The 14,825-nt window shown below is 39.2% G+C and overlaps 1 long non-coding RNA gene and 1 pseudogene across 1 annotated transcript in view; one reads left to right on the top strand and one right to left on the bottom strand.

Moving 5' to 3' along the window:
- The first annotated feature begins 1,327 nt into the window (after positions 1-1,327).
- LOC137211488 (palmitoyltransferase ZDHHC7 pseudogene) lies at positions 1,328-1,773 on the top strand (annotated as a pseudogene).
- Positions 1,774-8,742: 6,969 nt separating this feature from the next.
- Positions 8,743-14,825, bottom strand: part of LOC137211192 (uncharacterized) — a 486,842-nt gene continuing 480,759 nt past the window's right edge. Inside the window, exons 13-14 of the long non-coding RNA XR_010936941.1 lie at positions 10,539-10,624; positions 8,743-9,907 (exon numbers count right to left, since the gene is read on the bottom strand). This is a non-coding gene — a long non-coding RNA (uncharacterized lncRNA). The remainder of the gene's footprint in view (positions 9,908-10,538; positions 10,625-14,825) is intronic.

The following is a 14,825-nucleotide window of genomic DNA, read 5'->3' as shown; positions in this document are numbered from 1 at the left end:
AAGGTATAACATTTTTCCATTTATATGGAGATAAAAATTTGCAGAACAGAGAATAACAATTGTCTTGTTGGAAGTTTATAGGAACATTGTGAACAGACCTACATGGACAACTAACTGTAGGAACAAAGGATTCCGACACCAAGAAGTTTGCACAACGAGCCACACCCTCTCATCTTTTAGTATAAAAGCAGCCTGAATTCTAACTCAGGTAAGATGGTTCTTTGGGACACCGTCTTATCAGTATGCTGCCTTCCCAAATAAAGGCACTCTACCTTGTCCCAATACCTCCTCTCTGGATTTACTGGCTTGTCGTGTAGCAAGCCAGCATGAGCTTGGACTCCGTAACAATATCTCTTCTCCACCTTCCTAACAGAACTCTGAGTTCAGAAGTTCACCTGCATGTAACCATGTGCTTCAGGGACTGCTTATTCCCAGGCTTGGGAAGGAAGAGCAGGGGTTCATGTTGTCTAAGGCAATCCTGACAGGTACATACCTCTTGCCCAGGTTGGTGTAGATATGCGTATGTGATGCAACATATCCAACCATGTGCTTATGCCCGGTAGAAACTTCCTTTGTATTGATTGGTCACTACCTACTAATTGGGGTGATCTCAAACCACTATTATTACCACATAGTAATAATTGTCATTTATTGTGCATGTGCTGTGCTAAGCACACTAACAAGCGCTTTAGACACCTCATGTATAAACAAGCCCTAGGAGCAATCTGTTTGCTGGGGGAAGGGTTCAGGACTGACGTAATTTCTAGACAATGTACTTCAATTTGCATTAGCTAATCCATTTTGTTCACAAGAACAAATCACTCTTTGACCCCAGTGGGAAGAAAAAGATAAGGCCTATTTATTACACGTCAATGTCACAAGAGAGAAGATTCCTTAGACCAGATATTCTTCCCTGGGTAGATGCAGTATTGATTTTCACGAACCTACCTTGGAGAAAGTCCAGCTGCTGCAGGATGGTCATTTGAGTCACGCAGGAATGCTCAGGGAGGCTGGGCTCTGGCTCTCCAGTCTGCTAGGAGGCCGCCTTCTTCTGATTGGCCGGGCAGAACGGAGCCCCGCCCAGCCGAGCTGCGGGGGCCCACGCAGCGCTGGCCGGCAGCGCGGTCGCGTGATGCGTCCCTGCCTTGTCCGCTGCAGTCTCCGCCAGCAGCAGGCTGGGAGTTGAAACGCCAGGCGATTCCCCCCGCTCCCCACCAGGCCTTGTATTCTATCCCACAGGACAGTATGCACCTTAAGGTCCTAAAGAAAAGGCACAAAATGTTCAAGGAATGTTTAGAAATAATTTGAGAGGGTGCGTAGGGAAACCATGCCGTCATCAGGACACCAGCTCTGGGATGCTGAACATCATCCTCTCCTGAGTGACAATGACTGTTATGACTCTTCAGCCTCCTCTGCCTTCGAGGCTGACGTGACAGAGTCCAGTTCATCCACTTGGGCTGCAGCAGGATCTGCGCCTGTGTCACGTGGCTTCTGGTCACCTATGCGATCTTTCTGGTGACATTGGCCTTGCTGCTGCCTTCCAAAGACTTCTGGTACTCCGTGGTCCACGGGATCATTTTTAACTGCCTGGCGGTGCTTGCCCTGTGGTGTCTCACCTGAGGACCGTGCTCACCCAGCCGGCGGCAGTACCCAAAGGAAATGCTACTAAAGAAGGCATGGAGGTTTGCAGCTGAAGCCTGGAGAAGGGATCTGTACAAGTGTCCCAAGTGCTGCTGTATCAAGCCCGAGCGCGCCCACCACCGCAGTATTTAAACCCAGATCCACTCCATATACAATGACAAATCGGAAATAGAGAGGCTGAAGAGCGAGAAGCCCACGTGGGATCAGTGGCTGCGATAGAAAGGGATGAAGTCCGTCTTTGGGGGGGCCCCGTCGAAGCTCTGGATGAACCCCTTCCGCTTTAGGCAACTGCAGACAAGACCCAGGAAAGGGGGCCCCCCCGTTCTCAGTGTGAGGCCCTCTCATCATGCTGGAACTTGTTAACGGACTTTATTTGGGGTCGGAAAGGGTATCAACAGCTCATCTGTGACCAACAGGGCAAATGGAACCTACACAGACCAACTGCTCGGAGCAAGCAGAGTTTTATATATTTATGGTCACGGATGGCAGATTTTCCACACTAGTAACTGGGTGGCATTCTGATCAGTGTCACTGTCCAGTAATGAAGGTCTGTGGCCACACGAAGAAGCCAAATGTCATTATCTTCCAGTACAATTAGGAGTTTTGTTAATGTGCTTCACATTTTCTAAGAAGGTGTGTGGGATATTACACTGTTTATTAAAAATCCTGTGTGCCGAGCTGCTTTTCTCAATCATGAAGAAAAGAAGCCAATCCAGTGAACAAGAATTCTGCAGCTGGTGGTTGCAGGGAGCTCCCACTGACCCTCTTGCTCACCAGCGACCCCCTCGGTCAAGCAGGAGCCCGTGGAGGCTTCCACAGCTCCCACACTTTTCACTGAGCAGCAGGGGGGCTGCAGCCACGCTCCCCTGCCAGTAAGTGGCGGTCCCTGACCCTGTGGGCAGGTCTGTGCGTGTCTGTGTGTGTGCACGTGTGTTTTGAAGTGGGCAGTGTTGTTCAGGTGATGTAACATGTAATGGGCGTGTGCAGCAAACAAGCTATGTTTCAGAAACCAACGTTTCAGGGAAGAGGAGGGAGTTGTGTGGAGTCCTCCTGCCCTGGGGTTTACTATGAATGTATTGCATATTGGAGAATATCTCGATCCAAAAAACAATCATTCCTGTGTGGTAAAAAAAAAAAAAAAAAAAAAAAAAATTAATGCTCATGGACAAACCATGAAGGTGGCAGTGAGTCTCAGAGCACGATCTAAACACACACGCAAGGTATGGGTTATAACAGACCCTCTTCTTGACCAGGGCCCAGCAGGCTCTCCTTCCAGATCTTGCCCACAGAAAGGTTAGCATCTCAAAGGTCCTTCTCCCTGAAAGTTGTTTCATTTGAAAAAATGAGGGTTCATTGCTCATTGGCTCCACTACAGTCTAACCACCAGGACCTCCTTGCACTTTTCAACCTGCCAAGATTGTCCCCGCTTCAGTCCTCTGCATTCCATGTTCCCTCTGGCCAGATGGATCTTCCCCAAGATATCCCATGACTCATTTCTTCATATCTTTCAATTTACTTAAATTTTATACTCTCAAAGTAACCTGATGTCTCTATATAAATTAGCAGTCCTGTCACTCTATCACCTTAGTTGAGTTACTTTTCATAATAGAACTTGTTGCTATGTGGTCTTGTACTATTATATTTTTACCCTGGGTCACCCCAACTGTAATGTAAATTCTCTGAGGCTGAGGGCCAGACTTTGTCATTTTGTTCCTGATTTCCCAAAGCCCAGAAGAAGTGTGCCTGGCACAAAGTTGGCACTCGATAAATAGTGCTGAAAAAGCAAATGAATCATATTTATTATAGAGGTAAAATGTATTAAACTAAAAAAATTAGATTCTTAACTGATCAGTACATGTTTTAAACGACTGGATCGTGAATATTAGTATGTTCTGCGTTTTCTTTCTCAAGTGTGTCTATAGTGGGGGAGGAGAGAATGTTCTTAAATTTTTTAGGCTTATTGTAGAGATCAGGACCTTGAGAGTCACATTCTTCTTTAAGGCCCGTCTAGCACTCCTCCCACTCCCCCACTTGTTAGGCTGCCTCTGGCATTTCAAGGTTTACATGGCAGATAAGAAGAGGGTTGTAGTGCAAGAAATATCTTACTTAACTCTAGCGTTGACCTGGCCTTGGTACTTTCTGGGCTTGGAGGGTGTTAAGACTACTTCTGTTTCTTAGGGAGTGGCTGTAGTTTCTTCAGACGTCACTCCTTCGCTGCTGGGATCTCTCGCTGCAGATACTTAGTGCAGGTAAAGTCTTCCCCTGATGCTACTCGCAAATCTCTGCCTTTTCAGCCTCTAGTTCCCTTGGTCCGCTCCTCACAGGATATCATCCAAATTAGGATCCCATCATCCCTCTAGGCAGCCCTCTTCAACCTTCTTTTTAATCACTCTCGCTCAGCCTTCAGAATAACTAGACAGCTATAGCTTCTCACTTTTAAGCTTAGTCAGACTTTGAACCAGCCTTCTTTGCTGGACAGACTCCGGGTAACACAAGTAAAGCTGTCTGAGTGTTCTCCTTGAAGCACTGTCCAAAGCTATACATGGGGAAAATGCAAAATATCTTCTAAATTTCTGAAAATTCCTGAAGTCTTACTTTCCATAGTCCCTTCTTCTTCAAGCTGCATTGTCTTTGCATCTGCCCTTGAACTGCACTCTAATTGACTCTGAGTTCTGCCAAGAAATCCACTTATACCAAAGCTTTCGTGAATCATGTAGACCTTTTTCAGGAACTTGTAGGGGTGGCAGAGGCAATATTGAAATCATACCACTGACAGTAACCAAGTCAAACCACATCCTGCACACAACCTTTCTCTATCGTGCAAAGCAATCCAGGCTTCTCAGACTCTAGCTCCCTAATTTGCCTACCCAAGATCAAGATTTTTCAACCTAACAAATACCATTTCTATAAGAAAGGATCTGTCCTCAAAAAAAAGCAGTCATGTTTGTAAATATCAAAGTTTCTTTCTTGCATAAATGTATATGTATGTGAATGTACATGTCTATTTACATGAACAGAAAACACTACATGACGGATTTCTTTATACTTTAATTTGAATAATATTAAAAATGCAAAATGTTGAAAGTTACAAGGTCATCACTGCTTTAAATATTATGTGCGTGCACACACATAGGAAATATGAAGCAAATGTCAACCTCAGTTCCCACACTGTCTCAGATGGGACCACTTTAGCAGTTTGATGTATTGTCAAGTGTTCTAAGGCTAATGCAGACATTTGCATGCGTACGTGTAAAGGTGTGTGCAGTTTTTATAGAAATATAATTGTGTGAAACACATTGATCTGTAGGTCTTTTTTTCTGTTAACAATATATTCCCAACATCCTTCTGAGCAGTACGTACACCAGTCTGTTTTTTTGGCTGCAGTACATTCCGTTTCATGAATGCAGCGTAGTTGACGCAGACCATGCTCGCCACACCTCCTCACCCCCACAACCACATCTCCAGTCTCTTATAGCAGCTAATCAGGGATGAGCACATCTTTTCCCAAATGATTTGACTATGTTGTCTTTTATTCTCCACGTGAACTTTAGAATAATGTTTGAAAGGTCAAAGAAAAACAAACATCCCCCTGAAATTAACATTACAGGAAATGGAGATATCAATTTGAGGGTGAATTAGCATCTTAAAATGTTGTCTTTCCATCCAGAAACATGACATCCTTTTACATTCATTCATGTTCCAGTTGTTTGTTTGACTGATTTTATGGCCCTTGATAAAGCTTTGTGGTTTTTATCTTAAATGTCAGACATGAGCAACGATAAATGGGTACTTAATATGCGTCCCAGGAAGTTTTGCAATTAAACCTATAAAAGAATTTCTAGATAAAAAAATTTTAAAAGCTGCCTTTGTGTTCTTACTTCTTAAATAATTTCAGTTTTTAAAATTTTAATGGCTTCTATGGGGTGTCAACTTTTTTCATTGCCAATATTTCATTCAATAATGAAAATCTAAATCGTAGGAATGTATCTTTTTTTTCCCCTGGAAGGTTCAACAAAACTATTAAAATTTTGAATGAAATGTGTCAGCTAACATATATGTAGTTTATTCTCCTGAATCGATATCATGCAACAAACTTTGCTTGCCTGTATTAGAAGTCCTAAACATTTCTTTTAAATTGAGTCTTCCTAATGAAGTATCCGTGAGGGGTCAATCAGGGCAATGATAAAAATTGGTCCTGTTATTTCAAAACACTAATCTGTGTTTTCTATTGTAGTAAACCATAAATGCTTGCTTGGAGGAAGAAGCTGGTCATTCACCTCCTTACTCTGGACTTACACTTGAAACTTTAAGTGTGTACACCATACACAAATGCTGAGAATTCTATTGTGTAATCTTAACATTTAAATGGTCTATCCGTCCATTTTGGTGGGAAAACAAAAACTACTCTACTTGTTTTAATAGGAAGGGATTTAATAGAGGGAACTGGATACTTAAAGTGCTGTTCATAAGGGCAAACAAAGGTCAGGGTGTGCCACTGCTGGTTTTAGGAAATCAGGAAGTGTGGAGATTCAGAAAAGTGTTGCTGAATCTCTCAGTTGCCTACAGCACTGAAGCAGTGATTAAAAGAAGCTCATCCAGAAGATGCTGCAAACCTTATGTCTACAGTCAGCTGAACACGTCACCTGTTACTGCCAGAAACAAAAAAATGACTTCAGTCTGTCCTTCATATCTCTTGTGACTAATCCTCTTGTAGGAATTAAATTTAAACCATGTGGCTTGTGGCGAAGGAGTTTGGGAAATGCAGATATAGGGAGGATCTTAGAAGGGCAAGGATCGTACTCAATATTAATAGACAATATCTCACCCCAATGTTCATTAGCGTCATTCCTAAGATTGTAGTGTCCCATTAGACACCTATAATACACATACTCATTTCAGGTTTGATCAAACACTATAATTTTCGACTTGATCTGAACTCATCTGGATACCCTGATTCCCTACTTGCAAAATCCTAAGGTAATACTTCCTCAGCCAGCAACCCCTGTTGGCTGTACCCTCTTAGACTTAGAAAATGGTGTAAAAATCCCTTTCCAGAACTGGCCCAGCCGAGCTGATTTATATCCTCTCTATTTTCATTTCCTTCTACTACAACAGTGAGAGAATGAGTTATAAAACTTGGCTAGCACTTCCCCTAGCAACAAACCAAATTAATACTGCCTCATTTCTCTTGGGTCACATTTCTACTCAAGAAGATTAACGTGTTTTCAAGACTGGCTAGGTGGTTTTGAACAACCGAAACTGTCAGTTTTATGGAATCATTCTTGGAATTGGTTTGAGTCTTGTTGAGAATGCTATCTTTAAAGGCTTAATTTGATTATTCACAGAAGGACTTCATGCAGTTTTTGAAATATAGTATCCGTCTCCATGTCAATGAGCCGAAGTTCGTATAATCCTGGATAGGTTCCAGCGACATCATTCTGAGTGACTATGAGAATCGAGGTCCAAAATCTTTAGACAGCAAATTTCCATTTATATCCCCTAATTTTCAGCTCCAGAGTCCTATAAAATGATTTCATGTGAATTCTAAATATTTATTAATATCAAAATCTCCACTATGATAAAAAGAACTTTGTACCAAAACTATTTTTCTCTTCTCTCAAAAAGAAAGAGTCATGAACAATTCAGTCAAATTGTTAGCATGGAAAAATCCAGAAATGCAGACAGAAACTAACAGAAAAAAGTCACAAGTTAATGTCACTTTGCTTTGAATAATTTAAAGAAAACTTTCAAATTAATCATCATTATCTAGCTTTTAATTTTTTTAGACTAATAATTTTCTGAATTTGGTTGGTACACAGGAATATATTCTGCCTCTATATGAATTTTGTGGTCATCACTATGGTTTCATTAAAAATCTATACATGTTATACCAAATGTAAGGTAGATAGCTAGAGGGAAGCAGCCGCATAGCACAGGGAGATCAGCTCGGTGCTTTGTGACCGCCTGGAGGGGTGGGGTAGGGAGGGTGGGAGGGAGGGAGACGCAAGAGGGAAGAGATATGGGAACATATGTATACGTATAACTGATTCACTTTGTTATAAAGCAGAAACTAACACACCATTGTAAAGCAATTATACCCCAATGAAGATGTTAAAAATTTTTTTTAAAAATCTATACATGTTATAGGAGATGTTAATAATATCAAAATTATTTGCCATACAGTGATATGTAAAGCAGATTTCAAAATAATGTACTCTGACCCCATTTTTACTAAAAAGTTAAAAAGATGAATTGTATTCTTAGAAAACCATTAATTATCTATGGCCAGTGATATTATGATTGATTCTAATATTCCTGTGTGTTTTCTGCATTTTCCTATATAACTTTTGTTATTAAACATAGTTATTTTCAAATAAAAGAACCAGTCTTCATCTGGAAGTTTCCCCCAGAGAATCAACCAATCCTCTCCTCTTAAATTTACATATTACAAGTAATTTTTGACAAAAATACAATCACATTTCTGTGGAAAAGGGTCTTCTTTCCAACAAATTATGCTGTAACAATTGTATATACATAGGCAAAAAAATGAACTTTGATAAATTCACTCTATACAAAAATTAGCTCAAAGTGAATTTTAGATGTTAAATCTAAAATTATAAAACTTCTAGAAGACCACATTGGGAAAAAAATCTTTGTGACCTTGGGTTAGGTAAAGATTTCTTTGATATGATTGAAAAAACATAATCTGTTTTTTAAAATGAATTGATAAATGGGATTTCATCAAAATTTAAAGCTTCTGCTAGTTTATGACACTACTAAAGGAATGAAAAGCCAAGTTACAGATTGGAAGGGAATATTTGCAAATCATATATGATAGAGAACATATAAAGAACTCTCAAAATTCTAACAACAAAACAAACAACTCAATAAAAAATTGGGCAAAATACTGAGTCGAATCTTCACAAAAAAACTTATGGATGGCAATTAAGCACACAAAAAGATGTTCAGAATGATTAGTCATTAGAAAAATGCAAACTAAAATTATAATAGTATGCAATTACATATCTATTAGAATAACTAAAGTTAAGAAATCTTATCATACCAAGTGTTGGCAAGTATGTGAAAAAACTGGAACTCTCTAGCAATGTAAAATGAGGCAGCACTTTGGAAAAGAGTTTGGCAGCTTCTTAAAATGTTAAACATATACTTATCATATAACCCAGTCATTCCCTTGCTAGGTATTTCATAGAAGCTTTATTTGGAAAAGCCTCAAACTCTAAACAACCCACCTCTCCATCAATAGGTGAATGAATGAACAAACTGGTATATCCAATGCTGAATATAAAATGGATTACTATTTAGCAATAAAGTGGAATGAACTATTGATAGATGCAACAATGTGAATGATTCTCAAAATAATTCTAAGTTAATGAAGCCAAACAAAAAGAGTCCATACTGTGTAATTCTATTTACACATGATCCTAGAAAATGCAAAGTCATTTATAGCAACAGAAAGTAGACAGGATTGCTTTGGGGTACGCAAGCTGGGAGTGTGAAGGAGGAATAAGCAAAGGCCCTCAGCAACTTTTGGGGGGAATGGTTGGTATGTTTATTATCTTGATTTTAGTGATACTTTACAGATACAGTTACATATCATACCTATATATTTATATCATATACAGTTAACCCTTGAACAATACTGGGTGGGTCCACTTATACATGGATTATTTTCAATAAACACAGTACTACATGGTCCGCAGTTGGTTGAATCCAAGGATGTGGAACCCCAGATATGCAGGAACCATTATACTGAGAGCTGACTAAAATTTATAGGTAGGATTTTTTCAACTGGGTGAAGGATTGATGCCCCAAACACTTGCATTGTTCAAAGGTCAACTGTATATATAAAAACTTATCAGATTGCATTCTTTACATATGCACATTTATTATATGTTAATTATATATATTATTGTATATAATATATATATAGCTATCCAAAAAAAAAAAAAAAAAAAAAAGGAATACATGCTGTTTTGGGTATCTATTATTATGTAAATAATTCCTCCAAATCTTAATGTCTTAAAATAACAAACATCTCCGGGAATCACAAATCTGGAAATGGCCTACCTGGATGATTCTCTCTCATATCATGAGGTTGCAGTCAGGATGACAGACAGGGCTGCAGTCATCTGAAGGTTGGGCTGCATCTGGGGGATGCTCTTTCAAGATGGTTCACTCACATGGCTGTTGGCAGGTGGCCTCAGTTCCTCTTCATATGGACCCCACCATAAAGCTGCTTTGTATCCTTTAAAATAAATAATTCAGATGAGAGCAAAAAGGAAGCCATGTTGCCTTTTAAGGCAGATCATCATTTTTGAGATATTCTATTGGTCACACAAACTAACTGTGATACAATGTGGGAGACAAATATACAAGGGCATGAATCCCAGGAAGTAGGGATCCCTGGGGGCCATCTTGGAGCCCGACCCTTACATATGTTCATTGTAGACTATGGCAGTATTTAAATTTGGAAGTGAAAACTCTTTGTATTCCCACAGCCAAAGTTAACATTTTCTGCTTATAAGTATTCCATAAAAAATATCATGCCTACTGTTTCACATTTTTTTCTTCACTTAATACACTATAGACATCCTTCCTTGTGAGTGTGAATTTGATGAAAGGGATGTCTCATCTTTTTTGTCTTTTTTTAAACAACTTCATTAAGTTATAATTAACATAAAATGAAACACACATATTTAAAGTAAAAACAAAACAAAACCAGTTAACATGCCTATTTGAAAAATAATAAATTGACCTATCTCAATAATTAAATTTATGCACTTTGTTTATTAGCACCCCCTGCCTAATAAATTGGTATATGATAACAAGCATTTGAATCTAAGAGTTAAAAAAGTTTAGGTATATTCTAGACTTACCTTTTTCCCTCTAGTCACTTTAGATCTTCTTGGGCTTCTTTGTCTTGACGGAAAGTTCTGGAGATTATATGTTTGCGGCATTTGAGCTAGGCGAGAGATGAGGGGTCATTGCAACTTCAAGGCAGGATGAAAGAACAGGAAGAATTTTGGGTCTCAAATTCCTTCCCACAATGCAGGTAGCTAGTAATTAGATATATTCATAGTAATCATTCCATTAATAGTACTTATTTAAGCTTTAGGATATTTATGGTAATAGAAGAGTTATAAGTTTTTAACAAATGAAGTCATGCAATACTATTATATAAGAAAAGAAAAAAAATTTAACCTCAGTATTTTTTCTTGTACACAGTCTTCATAATGAATTAAGCAACAAACAACCTCTTTTTAAAAATAGACTGAATGGAGTATGAATTTGGCAAAGTGGCTTAATTTTCTTAGTACTTATTTTAGCTACAAAATGGGGTTTATAAAAAAGGCTTCAAGATTTAGATGAAATATTTAATATTTCTAAATTTAATATTTATAGTTCTATGGAAAATCTTTCACTCTCTTCTTTGCAGTTCAATTTATTATAACAAAGTTGCTTTTAGAAATTTTCTCTTGGAGACTTTAACAATACATAGCTTCACCAAAATGGAGAATTAAAGAGAAATCAACTATAAGCTTGGTGAAGGGAGGCTTATCATTCTACCACCAAGATCTGACACACTGCAGGTGCCCAGGAAATAAGAGTCAAAGAACAAAGCTTAAGAGAGCTGGACATCGAGCATAGCTGCACAGCAAACCAGCTGTGCGTTAACTTAGGCAAATCATGCCTCATTTTCCTTGCTTAAAATGGAGTGTTTCTGATCAGTCCTATTAATTGGGACTTTTAATTGTAATAGAAATTCATATAAAAATAGTCCAGCTAAAAAAAAAAAATTTAAGTGGCTGGGGGCAGAATTTAGTGACACAGAGTTCTTGCTTCTCTACATTCAGGAGACTTCTTGTACACCATCTTCCTTATCTGGGACTGGCTGAAAAACCTCAGAAATACCACTGCTTCTGTCACATGTCCGTCCACAAATAGTCACTGCCTCTAAGGGCATGTAGTCTTCAGCTGGGAAGGCCCTTAATGCTGGTGGGACATGGAGTGAGGGAGAGTGATCACTCCATCCAAATCTCATGGAATGGATTTCCTTAGAAAAAGAGATTTTCTTACCAAAAAGGAGAAAGGGAAGCTTGACATATACAGCCTATCCATTACAAGTATCATGGAATAAATAGCGTTCCATATTTTAAAGATGATTAAATACCTGGTTCTGTTTTCAGGATTTCATGCCTCCTAAATTATCTTTATTACGTAATCCTTCGCTGTTAGGACTGCATATCTTAAATGTGAAGGTCAATCTTGTCAAAATACCATGGGCAGCTATTAATCGTTTAGTGGCATGTTCTTTTCTAACTGAAAACAAAAACTTTGTGATATCTATATGCTTTTAGAGAAGCTTAAGGAAAGTTGCTTTGCAGAATAATCTCTCTTGTCACAGACACAATCCCCCAGACTGTGTTCCCAACTGGGCTTCATCAAACTTTTACTGTTTCTTTGTTTAGCTCAAACTAACCACACTTGCACACGTAGGGCTGCTTCCAAGCGGTGTCTCTGGCAATAACACTCCTGTCTACACAGCCTGTTCTTAAAATTGTGACCATATGAAAGAGGAAATTTAGCCCAGGAGACCAATGTTTATGTTTTCATAACACCAAAGTCAGCCTGCAATCACTTTTGAATTACCATGATATCTGCTTTGGTTAATTTGAATAAAGTTGCAATTTTTAAAGGCCTACAAGTTTTGAGTATGTAAGTACTGAACATTGTAAATGAGGTTTATAAAGTGTGATTGAAGTACATGCCTAGTTAAAAAAAAAAAGTATAGCCAGAAAAGCAGAAGAAAAGCTTCAGTCAGGTCTTATTTTACCAAGAGAAACGTAATCCCTGGAACCCAATCTAAAAATCATTTCAGAAAGATTTTTGTCAGGGCTGTTTAGGCTAGAGAAGAAAACTTGAAGTGGCTTAATCACTGTCTTGAAGTGTATGAAGGGATTTTATGAAATTGAAATTTATTACTTTTTCCCTTTCCATGCTGAATTGAATGAAATAAAATAGCATTAAATTAAGTCAGAGGCAATTTAGGTTGGACATAATGAAGAACTTCTTGGCTACCAGAATTGTAACACAGCAGAATTCCTCCAAGGGAAACTGGGAACTATTTGTTCTTCATGGTCATCAAAAAAAAAAAAAAAAAAAAAAAGCAAAGAAAGGAAGGAAACAAAATGATAAAAGACAGAAAAGGAAAAAAGAGATAGAGCTTTTCCCAGTTCTCTCAGCTGAAATTGTTGTATCTGCTCCACAAGTAATTAGTGTCACTTCTATTGTGTTGATTGTCACTCTCACCCTTTGTGTTATTCATTTGTCTTGGACAAGAGAGACTCTGCTTTAACTTTGACCACGAGATTTCTAAACTATTGCCAAGGAGAGGCTGAAAAGAGATTAAATGGAGCTTGGAGCTGTATATCCAGAGCTGCTGATCTCCTGCATGTGGTGGAACTTAATACCTCAGAATCCGGGACATGTGGTGAAGCCAGACAATTGTATAATTTGGGGACCACATGGCTGGATCGTGTCCTTCTGTGTGGAGTGAAAGTAATATCAGGACAGAAAATGAGGACATGGGGGAAGGATACACGTTCCTCCTTTTTCTGGGACTGATGTCAGTATGGTGTGGATAACAAGGAATAAGCTTGATAGAACACTCCTGGTATTAGAGAGAGGATGGAAGGAACCAGGTTCATCAAGAGAGGAAGCGGCCCAGAAGACCCTGTCCGGATCTGGTTATAATCTGTCCTTGCTGTTTTAAGACACTCCACTAGAAGCTGAATACTCCAGGTATATGCACGAACATGACGGAAGCCTCAATGAAACCGAATATCTTAAGATGTGCGTACTGACAAGAATCAAGACGATTCACTCCTGGGAACCCAGGAGTTTTAAGGGTTGTAGGCAGAAGGTGTGCTGGAAAGTGGGTTAAGACATGAGAGACTGAAAACAGGATTGGCTGACCCTTCATATGTGGAACAATCAGAGGGACTGTCCCCATTCAACTAAAGCAACAGCCCCCCTCATACTCCTGCTAGAGATGAGAGATTTATTCCCTGCAGAAACTGTACTAGGAACGCCCTGGCTTAGGGACACCAGGCAGTGAGATACAGTACACATGCCAAAGAGTAAGTCCTCTTCACTCATCCAGAACTAGCTGATGGGCTGCCCATCAAGGCAGAAGATTGAGAACTTTCTCTAGAAGGAAAAGAAAACTACAGATTTGGGGATCCCTAGCTGACCTGACAGACACACAACTTTACTGTGTCTCTTTTAAGTCAGTCAGAAACCAACAGACATTTGAGGAAAACTTCTAACTCTAACAAGAAGACTAAAATACACCACCATCCATATACAGTGTAAAGAGACAATGTCTCAAAATAAAAGAGACAATGCAGGAAGAAAAAAAAAAACTTTAAAAAACTAAAATTTTTATCCTTAGAAAAAAATAGAAAATATTAAATTCATGAAGTAAACATGATGCCATTTTTTAAAGAATAGTTAAACAATATGGAAAAATACATATATAGATGGAAGTTTAAAAAATTTTTAAAGAGTGACAAGATAAATTTAAGGAACCCACACAATAGGGTTAAAAGACACAGATAAATAATAGGAGGAAACAAAGATAAATTATTCTGAATGTGGATTGAAGTTGCTAATCCAGAGTCATTTTCATTTCCAGTATCCTACCTTTTCTTAGTTGCCTTGGACTTTGGGAGTCCTAGGATAATGTGAAAGAAAAACAAATATAAATCAGACTGGCTGCATCTTGATTTTGTTTTTTGTTTTGTTTTTTGCGGTACGCGGGCCTCTCACTGTTGTGCCCTCTCCCGTTGCGGAGCACAGGCTCCAGACACGCAGGAACAGCGGCCATGGCTCACGGGCCCAGCCGCTCCGCGGCATGTGGGATCCTCCCGGACCGGGGCATGAACCCGTGTCCCCTGCATCGGCAGGCGGACTCTCAACCACTGCGCCACCAGGGAAGCCCTAGCTGCATCTTGAGATCACTCAGTCATAGGTGAGGTGGGCTGCTCAAAAGCTACCTTTGGCTTAAGATGTCTATGGGTCACAAGTAGCCCTTCCAGCGGGATGGGTTTCTCACATACACAGCCCCTTAAACAAAATGCAGGATACAGTAACTTGCCAGT

The sequence above is a fragment of the Pseudorca crassidens genome, chromosome 18 (genome assembly GCF_039906515.1).
Source record: "Pseudorca crassidens isolate mPseCra1 chromosome 18, mPseCra1.hap1, whole genome shotgun sequence".
NCBI lineage: Eukaryota > Metazoa > Chordata > Mammalia > Artiodactyla > Delphinidae > Pseudorca > Pseudorca crassidens.
The sequence above is the reverse complement of the archived record's forward strand: the minus strand, read 5'-3'. Positions and strand labels throughout refer to the sequence as shown.